At 36.3% G+C, this 27,342-nt stretch overlaps 1 long non-coding RNA gene across 3 annotated transcripts in view; it reads left to right on the top strand.

Annotated features, from left to right (window-relative positions):
- Window positions 1-26,642, top strand: part of LOC123456603 — a 67,610-nt gene extending 40,968 nt beyond the window's left edge. For 2 of the 3 annotated variants that reach the window (XR_006634584.1, XR_006634586.1), the window contains exons 5-8: window positions 13,202-13,315; window positions 14,928-15,145; window positions 21,749-21,869; window positions 24,792-26,642. This is a non-coding gene — a long non-coding RNA (uncharacterized LOC123456603). The remainder of the gene's footprint in view (window positions 1-13,201; window positions 13,316-14,927; window positions 15,146-21,748; window positions 21,870-24,791) is intronic. The other variant, XR_006634585.1, reaches the window with a different exon arrangement.
- The last annotated feature ends 700 nt before the right edge of the window (window positions 26,643-27,342 follow it).

Below are 27,342 nucleotides of genomic sequence, written 5' to 3'. Positions count from 1 at the left end.
AAGGGGAATTGGAGATTCATTGTTATGCCATTCTTTGAACAAAAAATTCTACTGATCCTGTCTTGTTCCTGGGGTGTATTTTTTTCTTTGACCTGAATGCATACAGCTTAGTAATTGTTCACATTGTGAGTTTAATATTTTAAGATAGTTTTGTATATATTCTATAAATATGTATTTGGCTCAGTTTGGAATATAAGCTAGTAGATACCAAGCCAAACCTGTGTAAATTTTGCTCTTATATACCTGTGTGGTAATTTTCTTACTGAGTGATTTTTGGTGCTACTGATAATGTTCACAGTCATTTATGGGAAAAAAGAATCATTTCTGGAATGACATAGTAAGGTTGAAAATTAATGAAATATTTCTTACCATGCATTAAAATATCTGAATGAATATTTCAAAATGTGAAAGACACATCTAAAATACTCCTACATGTTAATAATAAGCTGTTATGTACAAGTTCATTTTCTCAAAATTTATCCCTTCATTTAGGAGTTTTGTGAGTTTTCACAAATTTGACCTATTTATTTATTTAAAAGAGAGAAAATTGGTGTGCCGGGGCTTCTAGCCACTGCAAACTCCAGACACATGTGTCACCATGTGTACTTTGCTTATGTGGGGTCTGAGGATTTGATCCTGGTCTTTAGGCTTCATAGGCAAGCGCGTTGACTGCTAAGCAATCTATCCAGCCCTAATTTGACATATTTATCACATACAAGGAAGTCAGATGTGGTGGCACATACCTGAAAGTTCAGCACTTGTGAGACTGAAATAAAAGAATTGAGTTGTATAGAAAAACCCTTTCCTAGTGAATCTCTCTCTCTCTCTCTCTCTCTCTCTCTCTCTCTCTCTCTCTCTCTGATATAGGTATATAAGCAATTTATCTATTACTTTAGTTGTGAGAATCTTTCAAGAACTTTGTCCCTTCCTATCCTAAATATTTTTGTCTATCATCTAAAGCAATGAATTATATCTATTAAATTTCATTGGTTATTTGGATCAATTGATTGATACAACTAAAACATGGTTATACCTGAATTAATTATTTATGAGTAGCTTCTTCTCCTGCTGCTGTTGTTCACTTGATTTTGGCAAGGAGGTGATGTCAAGTTTTTGCTCTACCATATTTTCCTTGTCATTATGAAGCTTCTCCTCAAAGCTGTAAGCCAAAAAAATAAAAAATAAAAAAAAGAAAAAAAGAAAAAAAGAAAAGAAAAGAAAGAAAACAAACAAACAAACAAACAAAAAAACAAACAAACAACCTTTTCCTCCCATCAGCTGCTTTTGTCCTAGCAATGAGAAGATAACTACAACACCCAACAGGCTGGGTGTGTGGTTGAGTCTGGCCTTGAACTCCTGATCCTCCTGACTCTACTACCCGAGTGCTGGGATTACAGGTGTGAGATACTATGCTAGGTTTATGCAATGTGAGGAATCAAATCTAGGAAAGCATTCTACCAAATGAGCTACATCTCTACCCTGAAAATTTATACTTTGACTTGAAAAATGGGTTTGACTATTTTGATAATTGGATAAACTCTTTCCTTGGTAGAATCAACCAACCTGTAAAAATGGTTTATTTGATAGTATATGTTGACCATCAGGCAAAGTCAGAAAAGGATCATAGAACTAAAATGTTTATCTCCTTGCAGTACAGGAGTTGAAAGGGAATTACTCAGTTAAAAGTTTGAGAAGTTTCAGGTTTACACGACACCCCATGTCTCCTATTAGCCCACGAACTATATAGAGGCTCACTGGTCTGATGAATTAAAGGCTCATGTTCCACTTCTCTTTCAGGAGTACGCAGTTTTCCAAAAGCAACATCAGCTCTCTGTTGGACACTGGCTCATTCCTGGAATCAGATGAAAAAGTTAAAATTAGTTGTTGGGAATTGTGTGTGACCTGCAGAAGCAACTGAAATAGCTCATTTCAAAAGTCACATCAGAAATAAATGTATTGGAGTAGGGTATAGAAAAACATAGACACTAAGAATTTACATTGCAAATTCAGCTTTCACAGACCACTAGAAACCAAAACAATGCTGCACTATCTGCTGTCAGATGAAAGCCTGTGATGGGGATGATGCAATCTGAGTCAGGCCAGTGGACTGACCTTTCATCTGGAGATCAGTTTTTGTAGAGGAAGCCACTGAATGCAATTCCTTTGTCTCCATTTTGAGGTTCATTCTTCAAGGATTTAAAATAGGATCCCAATTTCATTCTTTCAAAATCACCCCTAGCTCTCATCATCCTGCTTTAAAATTTTTCCTTTTAAGTTTTCTTTTATTTGAGACATGACAAAAAGCTTGCATCTCCTGGAGTCTGTGGCTTTAAGAGCAAGAAGGAATGCTGATTCCTCACACACTGAACATTCACATGTAAATTATTTTTGTGCCACCTATTGTCTTCCATCCCATGGCAAGTTCTATGTGATATCATTTAAACAGGATATGAGAAACTGTCATTGTATATAGTCATAGCAGAACTCTCTCAAGGGAGCTGAATTATTCTATTTATAACTCAAAGAGGCAATAAACATAAAATGTAGTTGAAAGTTCTTTCCACTACCTTTTGTTCTCTAGGGCTCTCACTGACTCAAGAAGGCACTGAGAATTGGTTTTCTCATCAGGCAGGAGGGTAGTGGGGCCAGAGAAGCTCAGTAGGGATTTATTGGGAAACTGGTTTTGGGGAACCCCTTATATCACACCTACTTGGGGGGGAGTTGGCTTTTACATTGGAAATATGTAAACTTGGAAATGTCCCTGGTTACTGGGGCAAATTCACAAAGTTTCCAAATAAATGAAAATGTACTCAATCTTGAAGACCAGATGGCATACCTTAAGTATTTGGAATGTTCTTTAGAGTTGGCCATATACATTGCATTCAGAGACTGGGAGTAGAATTTAGAGGAAATTCTACCTTCGATCATGCTATTGTGTAGATTTTAGGATTTGGGCAGTCATCAGGTAGTATAGCTGATGTTTTCACTTCATAGATAACTTGACATTACTGCCATATCAAGTCACAGATGACTGGAAAAGTAGTGGACACCTGTTAAGTATTGACCATGTGCCAGGTAATAGTCTAAACATTTTATATGAATTTACTCATTTAATTTTAAACAGAACCTGAAGAAGTATGTGCAATTATACTTCTACTTTACAGATGAAGAAAGTGATGAAACAAGAGCCCTTAATTGCAAGGGGTTGAGCCAAGATTCAAATCCAGGCAGTCTGGCTTCAGGCTCAGTCTGTTCATATACATCATTATTATAACTATAACTACACAACAAAATTAGTTTATTTGCTCAGTATACTACTTGTAGATGACAACATTTACATGTGCTCAACTTAACATAGGAATTATATTAGTTTAGAACATCAGGTAAGGCATTATATACAGGTGATATTATCATGTTTATGAATGAGAAAACACACAGCTAAACTGAAATAAATAGCAGGATTAATAGGACTAGGTGCAGAGTTTACTGCCTCATATAGAAGTATATGGAATTATTAATCAATTGACAATTTTATATTGTTGAATGAAAGAGGATCTGAGGGTAATTGAATATGTATTAGTATCCTAGTGTTACTAGAAGGTACAGGTACATATTTAGTAGGAATTGAGACATAGTGTATTAGCCAATGGAACCACACAGCCAAATTGAACGAGATCTTTACCTATAAGGAACTTACAATCTACCTGGAAAGTCAACCATGGTTATAACAGTATTACCCATGCTTTGGTGAGAAATGAGGCACAAGGTGCACTATAGATGGCATTGTATATGATGCTTAAACTGTTTAGGTTTTTATCCCCAACACAGTGCAGACCCATTTAACTAGTTTGTGTAGTAATCTGATTAAATTTGTGGAAAAGTTTTCTCTGATACAAGCAGAGAAACGTGATTGAAGAAAATGAAATTATACGCTTCTAACTTTCCCTTTCCTGATTTTGTTTTGTGTAATAATGCACCATTTTCGTATTTATTACTATTTGGATTTATTCAGATATATTTTTATATGTACGCACTATCTTTGCTTTGTGTAATAAATAAAATAATTACCCTCAAAAACCTCACAACCAAGTTGGAGAAACAATCATTTCAAACACATCAGTGGCAACACACCCACCTAGATGATTTCATTGTCCTGTAAGCACAGTAAAAAGGGGAGTACAAACTGTAAATTGCTGAGTCACCTTACTAAAATGTAACAGTTCCTGGAGAATACATGGCTATGTATTTTCTTTTTTAATTAATGGAATATAGTGCAGATATGCAGTAAGAACTCAGTAAGAATGTTGTGTTATTTTTGTTGTTGAATGTCTAACTAATATTGCCACTGAAAGTAAGTCCCACAGTGGCAGCTCAGGGCTTGGATTTGTTCCTGCTTCCTCTCTTATCTTAGCTAATCTTGGTAAAGTTAAATGTACAAAATCATTGGTAAAATGCTTTTCTGTCTCTTTTTTTTTTTTCTTTCCTAACACGATATACATTGTGGTTGGAAATATTCAATCTTATATTGGATAAGACCTTACTTCTGGCATATACCTTTAATCCCATCACTTGGGAGGCAAAAGTAGGAGGATTGTCATGAATTCAAGGCCATCTTGAGACTACATAGTGAATTCCATGTTAGCCTGGGCTAAAGAATAACCTTACCTTGAAAAACAAACAAAAAATTTCAGATGCTCAAATCTGTAAACTTATTCCTTTTAGTTTTTAAATCCTTGCTGGATATATTTAATGCTATATAAATTCAGAATAATTAAGATTTTTTGAAATTGTAAAAGTAAATTTCATCTATTTTCTAATATCCTGATGCTATCCAGTAGAGGAATTACATATGGACCTAGAAGTATCTGTCCTGGACATTTTTTGCAAGAGGTTAGAGATGGTAAAAATTCAGGGGCTGGTGCTGAAAATTCATGACACAGGCCAGTATTGTTATTTTAAAAATTATCATTTTATAGTTCTTTGCTTTTTGGGAGTCTCAAGTTGTCAAGTTGTAGTTGTTATTTTCTGGAATAATTTATGTTCTGATAGGGGAGGCATAGTTTCCATCTGTTATACATAATTACAAAAGAAAGTTTAGTTAGCTAACCTAAGCAGTGCCATAATTTTGGGAGAAGGGAAAAGGTTGGGTGGAGAGAGAGGGAGAGAGAGAAAGAGAGGATGAGAGAGAGAGAGAGAGAGAGGGAGAGGGAGAGGGACGGAGAGAGAGAGAGATTGAAAAGAAAGTAAATGAAATGAAAGAAACTGAAGAAATCTGACATGGACAATGGTATTAGGCTATGCTAAACAAATAAAATTCTGTTGTTATTTTCTCAGCCATTCCTTATCCCCCCCCCCCCCATTTTGCTATATGGGTAAAAATTTCCTCCTGATGGTTATTCCAATTCCACCTGAATAATTCTAAGTATGGGAGGAAAGACAGATTAACTTTTTTTCTAAGGTAGGGTCTCACTCTAGTCCAGGCTAACCTGGAAGTCACTCTTTAGTCTTATAGTGGCCTCAAACTCACAGGGATTCTCTTATCTCTGCCTCCGGAGTGCTGGGATTAAAGTTGTGGACAGCCATGGCTTGCTAGATAAGTAACGTTTTAATGGCAATTGAAGCCAGATTGAACTATCTTCATCTTTATGCAGCTATTTAATGCAGAAAAATCCATGTAATTCTAGTTTATTTGATTATTATAGTTATGAAAGGGCATGGTGTCCTATAGACTATTTGAAGGCTTGGAAGCTCTGTCACCAAAGGTTCTTTGATAAGTATTTGCTATGTGTTGTTAATTTTTTTCTTTGAAAGTTTTATAAAAAACATTAAGTGAAAGCAACACCATTATAAGATTTGAATGATTTCTCAACTTGTACAGTAAAATTCTCTTTAAATATTTATTTGAAAGAGAGAGAGAGAGAGAGAGAGAGAGAGAGAGAGAGAGAGAGAGAGAGAGAGAGAGGAATGGAGAGAAAGAGAATGAGAGAGAGAGAGTGGATATGCTAGGGCCTCTTGCTACAGCAAATGAACTCCAGATATATGTGCCACTTTATATATCTGGCTTTACGTGAGTACTGGGAAATTAAACCCAGGCTGTCAAGCTTTGTAAATAAGTGACTTCAACTGCTGAGCCATCTCCTTAGCTCATGGAATCTTGATATCTACAATTTAATGTGAAGCTACAAAGGTCAGTTCTCTTCATACTATTTCAAAATTGCTGCAATGATAGGTATAGACATTTCATGTACTTCTAAGGTGCTCACCAGTCACTTTATCATGGAGTAACTATGTCAACCCAAGTTTTGTGTAGAGGACTCTGCAGGATCAATATTCCCAGGAACAGGGCCTGGTTATTTATTTCAGAATAAAAGTAGTCTTGTAAGAGCTGATATTTACTATTCAGAAAACCCTAGATGGTAATAAGTTAGAGCATTGGGGAGCTGAAATAAAAGTTTGAAGGATGGATATGTGGGTAAAATTTTTCTGGAAACCAAAATCCTTTTTTTGTTTAGTGTATATATGATTATATGTGTATGTATACGTGCACATGTACTCTAAAAATGTAGCATTCTTTAGATATTTATATTGGAATAGAAATTCTCAGAATTGATATGGATCTTTCATAGTTAAGTAGTAAGCCTACCTCCCTCCTTAACCCCATGTTTGAATCACAACTGTAAAATCCATTTCTGATAGAGCCCCACCTCTGGCTATGTAATTGGAGTTCAAGATTATTTATCCTTCCAAGTCATCCCATTCCATTTTGTTTGAATTTACTGGTTTTTAAAGAAACCATAGTGTTATTGAAATAATGGTAAGTTTTAGTTACTTTCATGTTGCTCATACAGAACACCCAAGAAAAAGCAGGTGATGGGAAGAAAGAGTTTATTTTGCTGACAGTTTCATGACTTCATTTTGAGATGGTAGAGCAGAGGTTGGACATCATCTCCTTGCCACAGAAGGTGGGCAGCAGCAACAGGAGAATGAGCCAACTTCTGGCAAGGAAGAGCTGGCTATAACAACCCCAAGCCTGCCCCCACAACATACCTCCTCCAGCAAGATTCTACCTCCCAAATTGCCATCATGTGGGGACCAAGTATTCAAAACACATGAGTATATGGGGTACATTTGATTCAAACCACCAAAATGAAGTCTTTTAAAGTTAGATAGACATAGATTTGAATTCTTTTCTCTTACTTTACTGGATGATATTATGAAGTTTGCTTTCTTTCTTTGGCCATCAATTAAAAAAAAATCTCTTACACATGTCTCTGCCTGGGCCCATAAAGAAACTCAAAATTTTATCCTGAGAGTTCCTTTAAATCAGAGCATCATTGATTAACCATGAAGTACTTTGTTAATACACTTTGGTTGTTGTTATTGCTTATTATCTTCTAAGCTGAGTATACTCCCTTCACATAATCACATTTAATCAATTCTGTAGTATATAAATATTTTTAGCTTTAAAGTCACCACAGTAGTCCAAATAATTGCTGGTGTGTGTGTGTGTTTGTTATGTATCATGTTTGCACATGTGTGTGCAGATGTATACACCCTATGCATCTGTATATAGAAAAAGAGTACAATATCAAGTGCCCTTGTTTAACACGCTTCTTCTTTGTTTCCTTAAGATGTAGTTTCTCATTGAGCCTGGATCTTCTAATTTTTTTTCAATCAGAGTGGCTGAACAGTGAGCCCTAGTGATTTTCTTTTGTCTCCATCCAACTAGGGTCAAAGATATGAATGTCCACAATTGAGGTTTTATGAGGGTTCTAGTGCTGGCATAAGGGCTCCTACTCAATTAATCATCTCTACAGTCCCTACTTTCTGTTTTTAACAGCAGAAATAGTATGTTCTTCAGACCTAGTAGTCAGTTTTATTTTTCATTCCATTTCTGCACTTTTGCTCATACTGTGAAATGAATGTCATTTCATTCTCCTCTGATTCAATATAAATCCTGTCCATTCTTCAGAATAGTATTGACTTTCAGCTTCTATCATGAAACCTGTCTTGATCACTGCAAAATATCATGCTTTTGGGCTGGAGAGATTGCTTAGTGATTAAGGCACTTGCCTGTGAAGCTTAAGGACCCAGGTTTGGTTCCCCAGTACCCACATGAGCCAGATGCACAAGGTGGCTCATGTGTCTGGAGTTTATTTTCAGTGGCTGGAGGCCCTGGCATGCCCATTCACTTTCTCTCTGTCTGCTTCTTTCTCTCTCTCAAATAAATAAATAACAATAAAATATTTTAAAATGATGCTTTCAAGCAGGGTGTAGTGGTGCACACCTTTAATCCCAGTATTCGGGAGGCAGAGGTGTAAAGATTACAGTGAGTTTGAGGCCACCCTGAGAATACATAGTGAATTCCAGGTCAGTCTGGGCTAGAGTGAGACCCTACCTCAAAAATCAAACCAAAAAAATGATGCTTTCTTTAAACACATGCAATTTATCATACCCATAATAATATTTACCTTATTCATTAGAAAAAGCATTTAATTTTTTAATTTTTTGTTTTTATTTTATTTATTTGAGAGCAACAGGCACAGAGAGAAAGAGGGAGAGAGAGAGAGGGGGGGGGAGAATGGGCGCACCAGGGCCTACAGCCATTGCAAACGAACTCCAGATGTGTGCGCCCCCTTGTGCATCTGGTTAACATGGGTCCTGGGGAATTGAGCCTCGAACTGGGGTCCTTAGGCTTCACAGGCAAGCACTTAACTGCTAAGCCATCTCTCCAGCCCAAGAAAAGCATTTTAAAGAAATCCCCCCTTTGTGGCATACCTGACGTATGCCAAATTCTATGGAGAATACACAAAATATGAATGGAGTCTTGAAATGTGTACATGAACAAAGTGAACTATTTGTGCTTGAAACACAGCTGTGTGGTACTGGAGCAACATGGATGCTTTAACTGTGGCTTCTATCTATAGGTAGATGTTGGTGGTTAAGCATGGACAGTTTTGATCTGACATTAGGTGAGGTGGGGGCATACGGGATTTAAATGAAGCTGGAAAAGCTTGAAGACTTCCTTGCAGTAGAGATTCTAAGAGCAAGCAAAAGAACTGGAGGGGGAGGGATGTTTGTAAGTGGGAAAACAAAAGCAAGATATTATAAGTTAAGGTAACTTTTGGTGTTGGTTTAAGTATGGAATGAGCCTATAAGCCATTATTCCCATCCTAATAACAAGAATATAGGGGAACAAATGGAAAATCAATTCTTTAAGTGTACCAGAGAATTGAAGTTACAGGGAGAAAACAAACTACTCTTTCAGTAGGATAGATAAACAGATACAGTCTTCATTTACAGAAGCAGAAGTCTAGGAGCAAACCATCACCACTAGAGCCAGTAGGAGGCAAAGAAAACTTAAAGTATAATTCATGAATTTGTGGAGGCTGATAAGCCTGATAATTAAAAACTCTGTGGGGAAATTTTAGAAAAGCCCTCATATTTTATGAGTTTTAATTTCAGAAACACTTTGAGGTTATGCAATGAAGACCTGGAAAAATTCCCCCTATGCTTTCAACAAGGAAGTGCAAACATAGCCATTTTTTAAAAATACACCCAGAACACTCTACTCAAGGTTTGTACTTCATGGAAACTGTTCTTTCAGAGGCTAACTGAGGTTTAATGAGTCCCCAGCTGAGTTCTAGGAAAGAAAATGCCCAACTAGCATCCCCTTTATCCTTACTAACTTATCTAAAGGGGGGGGGCAAAACTGAGAAGCTCTTGTGAAGGTCACAGCCCAGGGCACAGGCTTACTAAAAGATTAAAGCCTTATAGGACTAAAAAACCCTTCCCACCATATCACTAAAACTTCTGAATAATAATAGAGAAATACAATTGAAAGAACTGTTTGTCTGAGATACTATTTTGAAAATATCTAGAGAAACCTAAAAAGCATAGGAGAGACCAAAACAAGGATACCCAAATAAAAAATGAGCCTCTGATATCTATAGTTTATTAATATAAACATATAAAAACAAAATGTCACACTAAAGGCTTATCTCAATTGCTTTTAACTAGTAAATCATTTCTAGCTATAAACAAAAAATTGCAAGGCATACTAAAAGTTAAACAAGAGTGAGCATCAGAAGCAGATTCCTATGTAGCAGAGATGTTGGAGTTATCAAACTTGGACCTTCAAACAAGTAGTGAGGGCTAGAGAAATGGCATAGCAGTTAAGCAATTGCCTGTAAAGCCTAAGGACCTCAGTTTGAGGCTTGATTCCACAGGACCCATGTAAGCCGGATGCACAAGGGGGCGCATGCATCTGGAGTTTGTGTGCAGTGGCTGGAGGCCCTGGCACACCCATTCTGTACCTGCCTCTTTCTCACTCTGTCTGTCATTCTCAAATAAATAAATAAGTAAAATAAAATAAAAGTACCAAGTAGTGAAGTCATTAGACAATGTGCAAGAACAACTGGGTAATATAATCGGAGAGATAGAAACTAAGAAATAATCCAAGTGAAATGCCAGAAGTCAAAATCATTGTCACAGAAATTAGAATAACCTTTTTGAATTTTTCACTCATTTACTTATTTTTGTGAGTATTTATATGTTCATAGTTGTGTGTGTGTGTGTGTGTGTGTGCATGGACATGCACAGGTACACATGCACATGGAAGACAGAGGTCAGCCAGCATCAGGTGTCTTCTGCAATCCCTCTCCACCTTATTCTTTTGAGATAGGGTCACTCATTGACGCTAGAGCTGATTCACCTAGACTAAGTAGATGCAAGTGCCTGAGACTCTCCTGTCTACACCTTTCTAGAATTACAGGCTCACAGGCAGTAAGCTTGGCATTGTTATGTGGGTTACAGGGATCTGAACTCAGGTCCTCATGCTTGCATAGCTAACACTTTCACCACTGAGCCATCTCCCCAGCCCAATAATATCTTTTGATGGACTCATAAGTAGACTGGACAGTTATAGATAAAAATTGGTGGTCTTGAAGATGTATCAATAGAAACTTCCCAAACTGAAATGAAATGAAAATAAGAATGACAATGAACAAACTAAATATCTAAGAACTGTGGGAAAAATACAAAATGTGTATTACATATATAACATTAATATACTAGGAGCACAAAAAAGAACAGAAGAAATATTAAAAGGAATAATGAATGAGCATTTTCAAAAATTAATAAAAGATACCCAGCAACATCAAGATTCAGGAAGCTAAGAAAATCCTAAGATTATATGCCAGTTTATTCCTAAGTATAACAAATCAAACTGCAGAAAATCAAAGACAATGGAAACATCTTGAAGGAAGCCAGAGTTATAAAGCTAATGACTTAGAGAGGGCTAAAGATGAGAGGTTCATTGGCTTTCTTTTCAGGTAGTATGTAAGCCAGAAGAGAATGGAATGAAGTATTTAAATACTGAAAAGAAATAACAACACTCACAAATTGAGAATTCTATCCTTGGTGAAAGTGTAATTTCAAACAGAAGGAGAAATAAAGACTTTCAGACAAATCAAATTGGACACAATTTTCCACTGATAGACCTTTGTTGAAAAATGTTCTTCAGAATAGGCAAAATAATATAAATCAGAAACATGGATCTATGTAAAGAAAGGAAGAATAAAATGTGAAGATAATTTTTGATTTTTATTAATTTTTCTAATAGGTAAACAACATTGTATTTGATAATGACCTTATAGATAAGCAAAATTTGTAACAACAGTGTTATCAAGAATGGGAAAAATCAGTTAGAATGCAGTTATGAGATAATTTTCACCAGCTGGGCATGGTGGCGCACGCCTGTAATCCTAGCACTTGGAAGGCAGAGGTAGGAGGATCACTGTGAGTTCAAGGCCACTCTGAGACTACATAGTGAATTTCTGGACAGCCTGAGGTAGAGTGAGACTTGAAAACCAAAATAATAATAGTAATAATTTTCACTATGCGTGGAGTGGCACTGTGTGATTTGAAAATGTATGTTGCAAATTACTAGAGCAATCATTTAAAGGGAAGGGCTTCTTGGGGGTGTGGCTCAGTGGTAGCCCATGTGCTGTCTGTTGGAGACCCAAGGTTATATCTCTAGCAATAAAGACAACTAATAAACACCTATGGTCTATATGCTAAGAAAGGAGAGAAATGGAATAATATACAATGCTAAACTAAAACTAGAGAAGGTAGAAATAATCATGTTCAGCAAAATAAGCCAGACTAGAGAGACAAACACACATATTTCCCTCATAATCATAATTTAGATTTTTGTCAAAAGTCATGAAAGTAGAAACTATCTGTGACCAGCAGGGGTGGAAAGTGGGTGGGGACAAGAGAGGCAAAGGGGGGTGAATATGATCAAAGTATCTCATCTACATGTATGAAAATGTCATAATCACACCTATTATTTATACAATTAATGTATACTAATAAAAAGTTCAAACAAATAGTAAGTCACAAATGACTAATCAGAACCTAAATAGAAACCATCACTATAGGTTCCATGGATATTGAAACGATAATACAAAACATTAGGAATAGATCTATTACCATTAATAGGATAACCTAAATGAAATTAATCATTCCTCAAAAGATAATCTACCAAATGCAGTACTTTATATTTAAACCTTAAATTAAACAAATATTCTGACAAACCTCATGCAAGGGGAAAATGATAATCTGAATAGGTCTATATCTATTGAGTAAATTCATTCAATTATTAATTATCTTCCCAAAGTATCAGACCAAGATGGATTCACTAGTGAGTTTTACCAAAACTCCCTAAAGAAGGATCCATACAACTTCTCCACAGACTGATATAGAACATAGAAGCAGGAGAGGACTTCCTAACTAAGTCTATATACAGCCACATGGTATAGCAGAAAGAATGCAGGACCAAGTGTTAATGGTACTGAGTTCTAGTCTTGATTTCAATCACTTACTAATATATGCAAATCACTAAAATATTTTCAGATTTATTAGAGTACACTTAATACTGTTAAGGATTGGATTGTGTTCCCCGATGCTCTAAATACAATGTGACTCAATTTGGAAATAAGTAATTGGGGGAGATGATCAAGGCTAAATGAAATCATATTGGATTAGGAGCGCCCTAATCCAATAGACATGTTATCCATATAAGAGGAGAAGAAAACATCAGTTCTCTCCTCTCTCTCTCATTTTTTCTCTCTCTCTCCCTCCCTCTCTCTTTCTCTCTCTTTTCTTTTCCCCTCCATCCTTCCCTCTCACTCCACAGAGGAAAGACAGTGTGATACCATATGAAGAAGATGATCTTCTACAAGCCAGGAAGAAAAGCCTCTCCAGAAATCTGCCCTGACATACTGAGTTTGGATTTTCAGCCTCTAGAACTGTAAGCATACCTGTCAACCAAGTAGAATGATATTAGAACCTCTTAAGATTGGTAACATTTCTTAGAAACAAATGATATTTGCAAATGATATTTGCATTTCCCTGTTCCTCTCTTTCTACAACTAAGCCACTTAAAACTTTGATAGGCAACTATTATTTTTAAATATTTTATTTATTCAATAAGGAGAGAGAGAGTGAATATGGGAATGTAAGGGCTTCCAGTCATTGCAAATGAACTCCAGATGCATGCACCACCTTATGTATCTGGCTTACGTGGGTGCTTGGGAATAGTACCTGGGTCCTTTGGCTTTGCAGGTAAGCTCTTTAACTGCTAAGCCATCTCTCCAGTCCGATAGGCAACTTATTCTACAGGCCAGGATTTGTCTTTACTTTGGGTGTTTAATTTCAAGCACTGAAGTCACTAAATTCTGATAAATTTCATCTTAATAATATAATACCAAAAGTCTGAGATGTAGGAAAAGACATGGGGAAAGGCCATATACTCCTACACTTCATCTAACATTGGATGTTAGCAGTGGGACACACTGACCTGTGGGACACCCTTGGTTTGAAGGTTTGGTTGTATATTGCTCTTTAGATATCATCTGTGTACTGAATTAAAGGTCAGAACACATCTCCAGTCAACTGAATTAAAGATCAGAATACATCTCCAGGTCCTTTTCATTTTATCTTTCCTACCTATTTAATCCCATACTATGCATGCTACATGCTTTCTGTTTTTCCTTCACAGTCATTATATAGGCACCAAAAACAGGGATGGAAAGAAACAAGTTTAATACAAAGCACCAGTTTCCATTACTTTAAGATGCCTCAATGATTTTTCTGATGGGGTGAATTTTTTGCACTTGGTCTCAAGCCCAAGGTATATGTAACACTTCAGAAAAATTGCTTGCGACACATTGGAGTAAGTGCCTGGGAACCATGAGTTCCTCACATACTGAAAAAAGAAGACTCAGTTCTTCTTGTATAGGCAATCACAGTTTCTACTTGTTATGGGGCTGAACCCTAAAATTGAAAGAATTCTGTTTTATACAAGATACTAGGATGTGCAGTCACAGCCTATGCTAGAAAGTAAATTTCACAAGCTTCATGTAAAACCCTCTACATTATTGCACTGGTCTATTGTTTTATTCTAAACTACTTTTGCACTTGCTGTTTTAGTGGAGTTCCATACACATTTATTTGTTATGCACTTGCTAACCAGATGGTAGACCTTGTGGGAAGAAAGATGAATCTATCTACAAACCCTTCTTTCAGAAGCTTATGAGCTCATAGGCTCAGATGGGAACCTTCTAAAGTGTCTTACATGATGAATGGGCTTGTAGAAACATATTCCACACACAAAAGTCATACATGATGCAGGCATACTTGCTCCAGTGTTGGCCACCAGCTTTTCTGAAAGCTCTGGGGAAATAGGGAGCAGATGTGCCATGTGTGCTCTAAGTTATATGTTCTAGCTCTATTGTGTTATTTTGAACAAGTCACCTCATGTAACATATGAAAATACAATATGATTTTTTCTGCTTAACTATAGAGAGGAGTTTAGAAAAATTTAAGGAATGAAATATAACCATGAGTAAATCTTCTCTCAGCAGCGAATCTTCATCCCTGAACAAGAAGTTTATTCTTTCCAACAACTTTGAGAAAGGATAGAGATCAGGGAATGTGCTGACAGTCCAGCAGGACCTATGTATGGAATGTCTCACTTTTCATCATCTGGGAATGGAATCCTGGACATAATAGGTGCCCAAGTTCCACCTGTGTTTCTCATGATGTCCTATTTAACCTCAAGGTATTTGGTGTAACAGAGGTATGTAAGTTCCAGCTGAGAAGTAGAAAGGTGTTCAAATGTGTGTGGTGGGGGCTGGTACCATACATCAGAGCAAATTGAGATGGTGGAGCACTTTTTTACTGCTTCCTATGGGTAGTGGACCCCTTTCTTCCAGGGACTTCAAAAACAAAGGTCATGGATGAGATATGAAGAAGGAAGCAAAAAGTTGCTACTCAAATGGAGGTTGAGTGTTTGTAAAGAGAATATTTATAGGGTCAAAATACCCTGACTCTAGACTTAGTTCAATGTTGACTTACTGTGTGATATTGAGCAATTCATTTCTTAGTTCTGGATCTCTATGTATTAAAAACAGTACAATTAATTTCTGAGGTACTCTTTCTCACTCTGACCTTCAGTATTTTGGGGTCTTCAATTTCTTTAGAGAAAGAACAAATACCAAGATTGTTAGGCACTAAAAACTGGAAGTAATATAATATAAAAAGAAAAGAATTCTAGTGAACAGACATAAAACATTTTCTGTTATTCATATTCTACTCTATATATTTCCCATGATAAGTATTCTGTCTTATTAACACTAGGAACAGTTCAGATGTCCTGGAAATTTCAATGTTTTATCACTTCAGTTACATCTAAATTGCCTCATTCAATCAGAAAGGATTTCAGAATAGCAGTTTTTTTCAACAAAAGCCAATGTTAAATTTTATATTTCAGTAAATATGGTCACCATAACTCTACTGTAGCACTCACTTTATCTTCCCTTTTGGGTTTTTTCTTGGATATTAATTTTTCACTATTGTAGTTATTTTCAAAGCAGTTGAAACTTTGATTAATATGATCTGCTTGGGATATTTATTACTCACAAATGACCTGTGTTTGCAAATATAATGATAATTCTTAAAAGTAAATGTATGTCCTCTGAATGTTTACTATAGACAAAGAGGCCATCTAGCTTACTGTACTGTAAGGTTCTGTAGATGGATGGAAGCAGGGAGGACTATTAGCAGTAGTAGGAAAATAGAGATGTCAAATAGTCTTTGTATGTCCTATCTGTTTATAATGATTGGAAACGAGTAGATTTGAACTTAGGTGAAGGACCATGCAAGTGCTGCCCTTCTTGAATTTTTATCTCTGGCCCAAACCTCTCTTCTGAGTACTAGATCAGAATTTTTAAATACCTGTTCTAATTCTCCTTTGGGCTACAGTAATATCCATTTTCTTCCCTTCTGGTTGTATTATTTTCCTGAATTTACTGTTTTTATAACTAGGACTACTGTTTTAGTTTTTCCCTATCAGTAAGACAAATAAATCTGGCACATTTAAATTTTTCCCATCATCCTGATAAATCTAGCCAATTGCCAAGTTCTATTATATCTATCATCCCTTTTCATATTTTGCTACATTTAGACTTCCATGACTTCTGATTCTGAAAGTTTTAATAACCTCTTCTCCATTTCATTTTCACTAAACCTCTCTTTATCAATCAATAAAACATCAATAGCAACTGCTAGCTCATATTCTTTTCTCTGGGCATTGTTACAGCAAGTGTAAGAGGAGTTGATATGGTCAGTTTTCAGTGGTACATGTGCATTTTACATTGAAGGACATGAGCAAGAGGTTATATTTTCATCACAAAGAAAAACACCAGCTTATAGGACTTTCAAGAATATTTGAAGGTAATTTCAGAAGTTCATGGTGGTAGAAGGAAAACTTTGCCTATAATTATATTTGTATCTAACCCCACAGTCCTTTCATTGTATATGGTCTCTCCTAAATTGGATATAAAGGCAGACCCAACACCCACAGTTTTCCCATGCTCATAGCAGACTATTTGGTCTTCTTTGTTTCTTTCCTTATACACATAGACCAGCCAAATGCTTTGCATTGCTTTTTATCCTCTAGCCTCATCTGATCCATCTCACAGATGTTGGGGATTCAGGGATTCCCCTTAGGTTTGAGTGTCTCCTCCCTCATTACCAGCCTTGGCCTCTTCCAATAGCCATGTTTCCATCACTCACATGGACTTGGCCACGTGGCAGCCTTGCTGATGGGCTCTGCAGCCATCTCCCACAATCCCAGGCCAAGAGGTGACATTCAATATATCCACAGAGTATACTTCCATCCTGCCAAAGCTGTAAAACTGTCTGGGATTACAGTCCCTTCCAGTTATGTGCACAAGGAGGCACTTTCCAGAGATGTTCGTCAATTCTCTAATGAGTTCATGGCACAGCAGGTAGAGCTCAGGTAGCTTGTAGTAGGAAAGAAAGACAATAGAAACTGGCTTTGTGGTTTAGGCTTAGAGCTCCTGAAACTCTGAAGGCACAGCACATGAGACGTCCATTGAGTGTTGCTGGAACCCATCCCAAAGATGATAAAATACCCAGGGAAAAGGGAAAATATTGGTTAAGATTATAGAAATAGCCTTGCTGTTGGGTGATGCCTGCCCCTTCAGTGATGGTTATGGTGTGACACAACCAACTAGTTCTATCCATCACCCCAGGGCCACCATCTCCTCAGCAGGCCTGCTTGTCTGGATCTAGAGGCAGGTCTAGTGGGCATGCGCAACACTTCCATTTAACTCAAACCACATGCAGAAAGATCATGTCATACTTGGCGCATAACCAATCAAGAAAGGCATCAGAGGGTGTCCAGACCTCAACTTGTTTGAACAAATGTTCAAAAACATTTCTAAGGGGATATTCCAGAAAAACAGACTTACTCAAGGTCTTAAAACAGATGTTCAGGCTTTATGATTGTGTTGCTTTGCAGCTACTATTATCGAATACTATAAAATGGGACCAAATCACTTCAAGGTTGAACAGTGCCATAGATTTAGATTTTTCTTGAATCTTTACTATGGACCAGAGAAATATGGGTCAGAGAGCAGCATATAATTCTTAGGGGCAGAATATTACTGTGTTTCAGTGTAGAGCATGAGAGTAAGGCAGACAAAGCCTTCGACCCCTTGCTAGCGAGGTGTCTTAGCCTCACTTTGTTTACACAGTTGAAATAAGAACATTGTTTATTGAATATATTTGTAAAGAGCGCCAAAAGAGAAAATTTAAAGATAGTGCATGTCATGTATTAAACACTCAAAAAGTGCTATATAATATAATTGCAGGCAATATTGCTAGAAACTATGTTTACATTGATTACTGCTAGTGCTGCTGCTGCTGTTTTTCTAGGACAGGCAACAGGAACTAGTCCCAAGTTAATGAGCTGAAGATGACCTCAGGGTCATGATTTTTTTTTTTGTCTATGAAGAAGGCAGTAATAGTGAAGTTTAAAACTACAATTCTAGCGTCACATATGGTAAATAACAGAGCAGTGTCAAGATACTGCTATTTATTTTCCTCATCTCAGACAACTGTTCTTTCATCCTTCATTAGTTTGGTATGTGACCTAACCCAGGCCACTTTAGATAACTGTGCTTCACAACCCTTGAAAATAAAATCCCATGGCACTTATTTGAAAGGTAGCTAACTTGTACCAGGGACCTAGTCTGTGGATGGAACACAGTATTAACAAACTGTTCCACAACAGATTCTTGCTTCTAATAGTTCTATGCTAACAAGTTCTCAATCAGGAAATATGCGACAAACAACACCAGTATCTCTGTTAGCCACTGTGAAACAGAGATATCCTGGGTTGATTCCCAAAGAAGGCATGGTCTTGTTTTCAATTTACCCATCAACTTTGTATTTTACATTTTCATCAGTATGTATTAGTCTATGACATATTATCTTATTTTATTGTTTGCAGTGCTGGGGATTGAGCCTAGGGCCTTATGCATAGTAGGACAGGGCTCTACATCCAAAGAACAATCGATAACTCTTTAAGGAATTTCATTCATCCATTTACACATCCATTCACCCAGCCACTCAACAAATACTGTTGAACAACTACAAGATGCCAAAAATTGTTCAAGGTGCTGAGAATATAGCAGTGAGCCCAACAACGTCCCACTGTCATGAAGCTTAAAGTCTAGCTGCCTGGTCTGGCTAAATGTAATGTACCAAGAATCTTTATTGAAACAAATGAAAGTCAATACTTTTTAACTGTACATGTATTTTTGGATGGTTGAATGGAGGGGAGACTTTCTTGCATCCATTCTGAGAAAAGTTTCAGAGGATGGTTTAGGACAGGGCTTTAGTAATTATGTGGGTGTATTTTGATTTCCCAGATTAATCTGATTTATACAAATTATATAGCTAATATATTGTGTGGGGCTGGAGAGATGGCTAAGCAGTTAAGCGCTTGCCTGTGAAGCTTAAGGACCCCAGTTCGAGGCTCAATTCTCCAGGACCCACGTTAGCCAGATGCACAGGGGGCGCACACGTCTGGAGTTTGTTTGCAGTGGCTGGAGGCCCTGGCACACCCATTCTCTCTCTGCCTCTCTCTCTCTCTCTCTCTGCCTCTTTCTCTGTCTGTTGTTCTCAAATAAGTAAAAACTTTTAAAAAATTAAAAATATATTGTGTGACTAATGTATATCACATACATTCTCTTTAGAAATGTGATAAGAAAGCAATGTGACTTTTATTGAGTAATTCATAAACTGGCTCTGAAGGAAGTTTTTAAAACAGCATTTCAAAGATATTCTGAGAAATGGCAATATCAGAATATGTCTTCTAAAGGGGACTACTTCAAAAAGTACAGCATATATTTGTGTATGCAAGTGATGGAATATTTTTAATATAGATATTAAGTTAGCAGTGAATTTGTTCAAAAAGCAGTAAAAAGAAAGACATGTCAAATGTAAAATAAATAGATTACATTTTTGAAATATATATCCATTATATATTTGGACTTATGATTTTTCAACTGTAAAATTAATTTACTTTAAAAAGCACAGAATCAAGTATTCCTTTGTATTTAGATCTTTTTAGTCAATTCATGCATACTTTTCTGCATGTGAGTCTTAAAAGAGAATATTACAGTTATTTGGCCATTGCATATGACATGTTACGTTTTTGTACGAAAAATCAATCTTCTGCTTATATGACAGGCATGCATAAATACTGCCTTCTGATTTGGAGCCAGTGTATGATCAAGTTCCTTTTATTTTAACTGGTATTTATGTTACAGGCAGAATGTTAAATCAGGAATTGTAAACAATTCCTAGGCAATGTGTATAATGTTTGTAAGTCATTCCTAGAAATTGTTCACAATGCCTGTAACATATACGCAACTAGCAAGATGCGTGGAATACACAGGAAACCTTCAAGATGCCAACTGGCCATCCCTATGACAACTTTGGATTGCAACATTTATTTTAACAAGTTTATTTATCTGTTAACATGTGTTGTGTTGATGTTCATCATGATGCTGATAATACTAGTAGTAGCTCTCAAAGATAACTGTATTTTTACCAGTCATTTGGTAACTCAAGGTTTTAAACATTTTCATTTTAAGATGTACTAGGAATAGAGAAAAACAATAAATATATATACAGGGGAATTTACTTGTCAGATTAGTGAAAATCCCATCTAAAATTTCTTATTCTTGCACATAAGCTTTAGCCAAAGCTTCCTTGCCTGTTTTCCCACCCTATTGCTGACCAGTTTTGATATTCTAACTCCTTCAAGAGTTCCTCAGTCACTCCAAAACCATAACTTACCAATTGTACTTTGTCATGAAATTTTCTTGCTGTTCTCTGTTCACTTATCTGTTAATTGGACTTGGCATGCACATGACATAATTATTTGATCTATATATTTAATTCTTATTTACATTTATCAATTTTCATTTGCAATTTTGAAATTATCTGCATGTTAGTTTATGGTCATCATTGCTGTGGGTTATATCTATGTGACAATCCTAAATCAATTTGAAGATTAAGACAAAAATATAGTTAGTTTGACCTTTGAGTGTTAAATGTATATCAGATCACTGATTGGGATTTGTTATCATTTCTGGTGGGAATAGATCTAATCCATATAAAAACAAGGTGGATTTGAATAGCTTTCCATTGACTAGAGAGCCATTTAAGTTAAAGTCTGGGAATGAGTTGGCAAGGTGAGATGAGGGCCAGGAGGTACCTCTGAGAGGGCAGGAAGAGGCTTCTGCAAACTGAAATATTTCAGCATTTAATATCAGTGGCAAGAGATTGGCTGGTGTGGTAAGATGCTGCTGAGAAATATTCTACTGTCATATAAATGGGGTCCTCAACTTGTCCAGATGATGAACCTCACTTCCAATTCCATTCCCACTGTATAATATTACTCATCTCACAGGGTCTGCCAACTCTCTCTGTTGAAGCTTGTCTAGTTGCATTGTGTCACACTGTTATATCTTTTATTTAAATGCCTCAAGCCTGTTCAATTTTTATTGTCTTTCACATTGAATTACACTGGTCTCATTATGTACTGTATATTTTTCATGGATGCCTTGTACTTATGGTGACCATATTTTCCAACCCAAAATTAAAATGTGTCATCTGAAAACTTAGGTAAGCTCTTTGAAATTAGCAGTGCCATGGAAAGCTATGTTTATTCCCTCCTGTGTCCCTCATTTATGAAAAATTCAGCATTGGCTATGATTGATGATATAATAATAATGTTTAAAGTTTTATTTATTTGATGACAAGTAAAAGACAACTGACTTTTTTTTTTTTTATTTTCCAGTATAGACAGCCATACCCCAGGAACCTCAGGAACAAATAGTGGACCTGCAAAAGAAATTTAAAAATATGGGCAGAAAGAAGAAGGGAAAGAAAAGCTACCAGTCATGAGAGAGGGGCATTATGTAAGGATTATATAATATAATTCATCATGTAAGAAAGATCTATAATGATGAGGACCTCAAATAAGTGAGATTTTTTCATTGAGTCTAAAAGGTGTTGTTAGATTTGTTTGCCAAATTTTGGAATCATTGATTGGGTTGCCTGTATTTCTGTATAACAAAATTTAACATAAAATAAAGTAAATATAAAAACGATGGTGAGCACATAGACCACATTTTGCTAGGTTTTACAGGCAGAGAAAGGGGCGGTGCTCCCTCCCTACTGTCTAACTATAAAGCCTGGAGTTCAACGCCAAACAAAAAAAAAACAAAAAAACAAAAAAAAACATTTTTCATTAGGTTTTTATTTGGATTAGTTAGTAAAGATAGCTAGTTAATCCAGTATAGAGAAGGAAGTAACCATTCCATTTTCATGCCCATTTACTCACTCTTGCTCTCTTTCTTTAAACAAAATATTTTAAAGCATGCTGACAGCAATAAAAAGAGAGAGATGGTAGTAAGGAGGAGATTCAAGTACAGAGACTCTTCTAAGAATAGTAACCTGAAATCAGCTTAGTGGGTAATTTTTCTTCACTCCTTAATTATACCAGAGAATATCACAATATAGTATAGTAATTCATGTTCATAATGGTGACTTTGAGTCAAGACAAACTTAAATGGTGTTGCATCTACTCAGTTCATGTATAAGTAATGATCCTTAAAAATAGGGCTCAGAGAAATTCTTCCTAATCAAATTGGGAAGCCTCAACACAATACCTTGAATAATTTTCTTACTTAGAAAAGTGGTTATGATGCAAATGATCTCTAGACATAGGAAAGAGCTATTTTGGGGAGGAATCAGGCATGTCCAACCTGAAATCCATGGGCCACATGTAGCTGAAGATAGCTATGAAGGTTGCCCAATGCAAAATTAGAGTTACTTAAAACATCATGAGATTTTATGTTGTTTTTTTTTTTTTAACTCAATTGCACATTTCCTGAGTTTGAACTTTGTAGATGGCAATGTCATGTTGGTATGTCAAAAGTCTGGACATCTAGACTTTAAATGATAGAAGGCAAGATAATGTACTTTTGATAATCAAGTCTGCTGGGCTTTGAAAGATCACAGGCAGAAACAGGGTGTATTAGTCAGGGTTCTCTAGGGGAACAGAAGTGCTAGAATGAATTATTTTAAAAAGGGAATTTATTGGATTAGCTTATGGTAGTCCAATAGCAGTTGCAGGCCCAAGAATCAAGTGGTAGCTGCTCAGTCCACGTCGCCAGATGCCTCAGAAGTACCTGGCCACAGAAGTCTGGATCCAGCACTGCAGATGGCACCAGAAGGTCCGGAGGCTTCCTGAGGAGCTGCTGGGTTTCCATCCACGCAGATCTTCAGTTGACATTGGTCTTCAGTCCATGTCGGTCTTCAATCCATGCTGGAAGGCAGCAAGCAGCCCCAGCAGCCAAGTGGGAAGAAGGAAGGGCTCTTTTCACCCAGAACTTCCTTATATGAAGTACCCCTCTGAGAGGGGCTGCCTTTAGTTTTATCCTTCCTGGAAGCAACCTCTGAGACCCACCCGAAAGGAATTTAAGGGATTTCTGTGAATTACTAAACAGATCAAGTTGACAATACTTTAATTATCACACATGGCGATCTAGTACTCTTGCCCCTTCTCTCAACTGTTAGTGGCCTTTCTAGGCAACTCAAGAAAAGCTCCAGAGTTCTGACATCCCAACTGGGAAAGCATAGTGGTTTTAGATGCTCTTTGAAATAGATGTTATCATTAAATACTGGGGGCATCAAGGAAGTATGTCAAGCCTGGTTTCTCTATTGGATAATGCATATGAGTAATGGGCAGAATGCCAGACACTGAGTAGCTGATGGTATGCCAACAAAAACTGAAGGAGATAAACACTTTTCTTCACATGGCAAGCTACTTGACTGATTTACAGGATCATTGGTTTTCTCCCTTCTTTTTAGAAAGGTAAAGCCATGGTCATTTTTAGGTTTGTACAAAATCTTTAGTAATGATGTCCTGGTTCCAGTATATGTTAAACTCATTGGGATAATGACTTACTATGTCTGATTTTATTCTCCATTCTCATTCTGCTGTCCTCCTCCTTCTACTCTACAATAACAATGTTTCACATATAGTAAAAGTTAGATAAGCATGTCTAAGACAATGAATATATCAAATAGCATTGCAATTTCCTAGTAAAACTTAGACACTTACTAAATTGAAAGGGAAGGCATGGAGAGGCACCCAGAATAAACATATGTATGCTCAAAATAGTTGCAAAATTGTACATGGTCATAAAATACATAAGGTTGTACTTTTAGGATCTGAATCCAAGTGACTTGGAAAGCAGTGGAGGAATCCTTAAGGAACTTCTTGTAGAAGCTAGGGTACCACCTGCTGGGGAACATTATGAAGGAGGTCCTCTGCTAGTCTGGAATGGGGAGTAATTAAATAACATAAACTTCATGGTAAATTTTTAATAAAAGTAACAGTGAATAATATGGTTCTAAAATAAAGGTTCAATTCAGAGATGCATGAAAATCTCACTGGGAAGTCTTTTGCCAAGGCCTATACCTGACTCACTGATAAAGATTAACCAGTCAATCCTTTATCAAGAAAATAAGAACTTAAAATTATCCTAATCAAAATTCTTGATTCACTTGGCATATCTATGTGTGGATTCCTCCATGCTCGATTCTGTGTTACTTCAAGTGAGAGATTTCTCACAAGCATTAGTAGAACCACAGACTTCATGAGTCTACAACTTTTGGGGGTCAGTGTGGTCTATGTCAATTGTGAACAGGCAGAAAAGTGGGCATTGTGGAAGACAGAGAGAAGCGTTAAGGGAGAGCTGCATATGTACTTTCCTATAAAGAAATGCCCATATTTCTCTGCCTCTTTCTATTTTTCTTTTATTCTCTTGCAGAAAGAGATTGGAGCTTCTATCAACTTCTGGTTATATGTCTTCAGTTATTTCCTAAGGAGCCTATTTACCTTCAGGGTATTATCTTCAAATTGAACTTTTCCAACTTAAAGACTTTGTCCTAAAGTACAAATGTGATCACATCACTAGCTAGTTTACAAGTGAATAGGGTTCATATGAATGGTGACTACGTATTGCTTATGGCATGAATTCTTGACAGTAAGAGTAGCATTTAGTACCATTCACAGTCTGAATGTTATCTACATTAGACCAAACTCTCACCTCACCCCCTATTCTCTAGTCTTATCCGGCCACCCTTTATTATTCCAATACAGCATATTCTTACATACAGATGTCTTGGTTCATGTATTTTCTCTCTACCTGGAATGTTCTTTTTTATAATTTGTTACCTAAAGGAAATCTTGCTTGCTCTTTCTGAAGTGTTTTTCAGTACTTTAAAGTAGAAAGAACTGTGGTTCTCTGCTCTTATATATGAAGATATTGTATTTTGTTCATAAGCAACCAATAGCCCTTATAGTTTAATTTAAAACCTGTGTACTAGGAATTCATATAATTTAAATATTGTAAGAAACCTTAAAGCCAGCCAGTCCAAATCCTTTCATACAGTGAGTATCCTCCAGGGCCCACCCAGAAAGGTGAAGTAATTTTCTTAAATTTATTCTGTCATTGTTAAGTTCTCAGAAGTAAATAGAAATTCTCATCCTAGCCCTTTCCCACTTATATCACATTGTCTCATGATGCATCAAAGCATTTTTTCAGAATTGTTAGTTTTGTCATACATTCTTATTTTTCATTCATCATTTTATTCTAACTTTTTAAAAAATGCAGTAACCCATAAAGGGTTAGTGGTTCTTCAGTGTTTCAATATAAACACACTTAACAGATGAATTTCTTCAGCATTAGTAGCAGCATGTGATCATAGATGAGATAAAAATGGAAGACAATTGGGCCATTTTTGTTTCTGAATCATTTTCAAGACCCAAGAAACCTGGAAACCCCCCAAACTGAACAGACACATCAGGAGACTTAATATGTAAAATGCCACATTTTTAATCAGTTTCTGAATTCTGCCACCATGCAGACACTCTATTGACTACTATATTTGTGTGCTGCTGGCACTAGAAATATCCTGGAATGCCTAGGTGTATACTGCTTTTAAATAGATGTTATCAAATTGAAGAAATTTCAAGAAAGTATTTAAAAATAGAATCTAGGACTTTCTGATGGACAGAGTTCAAAAATAAGCAAAACCTAGAAGTCCCTAAAAACAGTTTGAAAACTCTAAGGATTAGAAGATTAGTTTATTGCTTGCTATGAGTTCAGAGGGATGAAGAAATTATAATAACAATCTACAAACATGAGAAGTAGAAACTAATTTTTTGAATTGATATGAGAGAAAAATAAGATTAATGACATAAAATTAACAATGAGTGGTTTAACATATATTAAGGTCTAATTCATCTTAGCAGACAAAACTAATGAATGACGGCATTTTTTTAAGTAAGAAGTGGAAGCTCTGGAATTAAGAAAAATATTCAAGTACACAAATGACAGAATACTGTAGTGCTGGGAGTAAACATGAAGGCCTTGGGTGACAGAAAGAGTGTTTTCCCCTAATTTCAAACTTTGTTAGTAAGTCTGAGCATGTTTACTCGCTAATATTTGGGATATCATGGAAATCACACTAAAATAGGAAGTAAAAGGTGACTATGAGGTGAAGGGTAAAATTATTGGAAGAAAAGAAGACATTGACTTTGGATCAAATGTTACAGAAACCATGAATCTCCGAATTGTTATATATTGTTTATTTCCGAAGTTTAGTTATGATTTTTATTGGCATGACCTTCTTTGGATTTTCCTATTTGTGGTTTTCTCTGTGTTTTTGAATCTTGAGTTTATATCATTCAATAAATATGGGATGTTTTCAATTCAACTGCTTATTTTCTTCTTCTAGGATTTGATTATACTAATGTTGGAACTTTTGCTATTGTCCCATACATATCTAAGACTCCCTTCATTTTTTCTTTTCTTTTGAAAAATATTAAAGATTTATTTTTATTTATTTGTGGGAGAAAGAGAGAGAGGGAGAGAGAGGGAGGGAGAGATAGAATGGGCATGTCAGGGTCCCTAGCCACTGAAAATGAACTCCAGATGCATGCACCACCATGTGCATCTGGCTTACATGGGACCTGGAGAATCAAACCTGGGTCCTGAGGCTTCGCAGGCAAGCACCTTAACTGCTAACCCATTTCTCCGGCCCAGACCCCATTCATTTTTATGCAGTCTAATTTTCTACTGGTTCGGTTATTAGGTAACTCTTACTGATATATTCTCAAATTCTTTGCATCATCTGAATCTATACTTGATTCTTGAGCCCATCTATTTTTCAGTTTTTTTAAATTTCATTTGACTCTTTATTATAATTTCTACTTATCTGCTGAGATTTTGCATATTTTCATGTATTTTAAGAAAATTTGTATTGCATGTTAAGTTACTTTGTAATCCTTGCTCCTTAAAATCTTGGTCAGGCAAT

This window comes from Jaculus jaculus, chromosome X (genome assembly GCF_020740685.1).
Source record: "Jaculus jaculus isolate mJacJac1 chromosome X, mJacJac1.mat.Y.cur, whole genome shotgun sequence".
Classification (NCBI taxonomy): domain Eukaryota; kingdom Metazoa; phylum Chordata; class Mammalia; order Rodentia; family Dipodidae; genus Jaculus; species Jaculus jaculus.
Note: the sequence above shows the minus strand (reverse complement) of the source record. Positions and strands in the feature narration are given on the sequence as shown.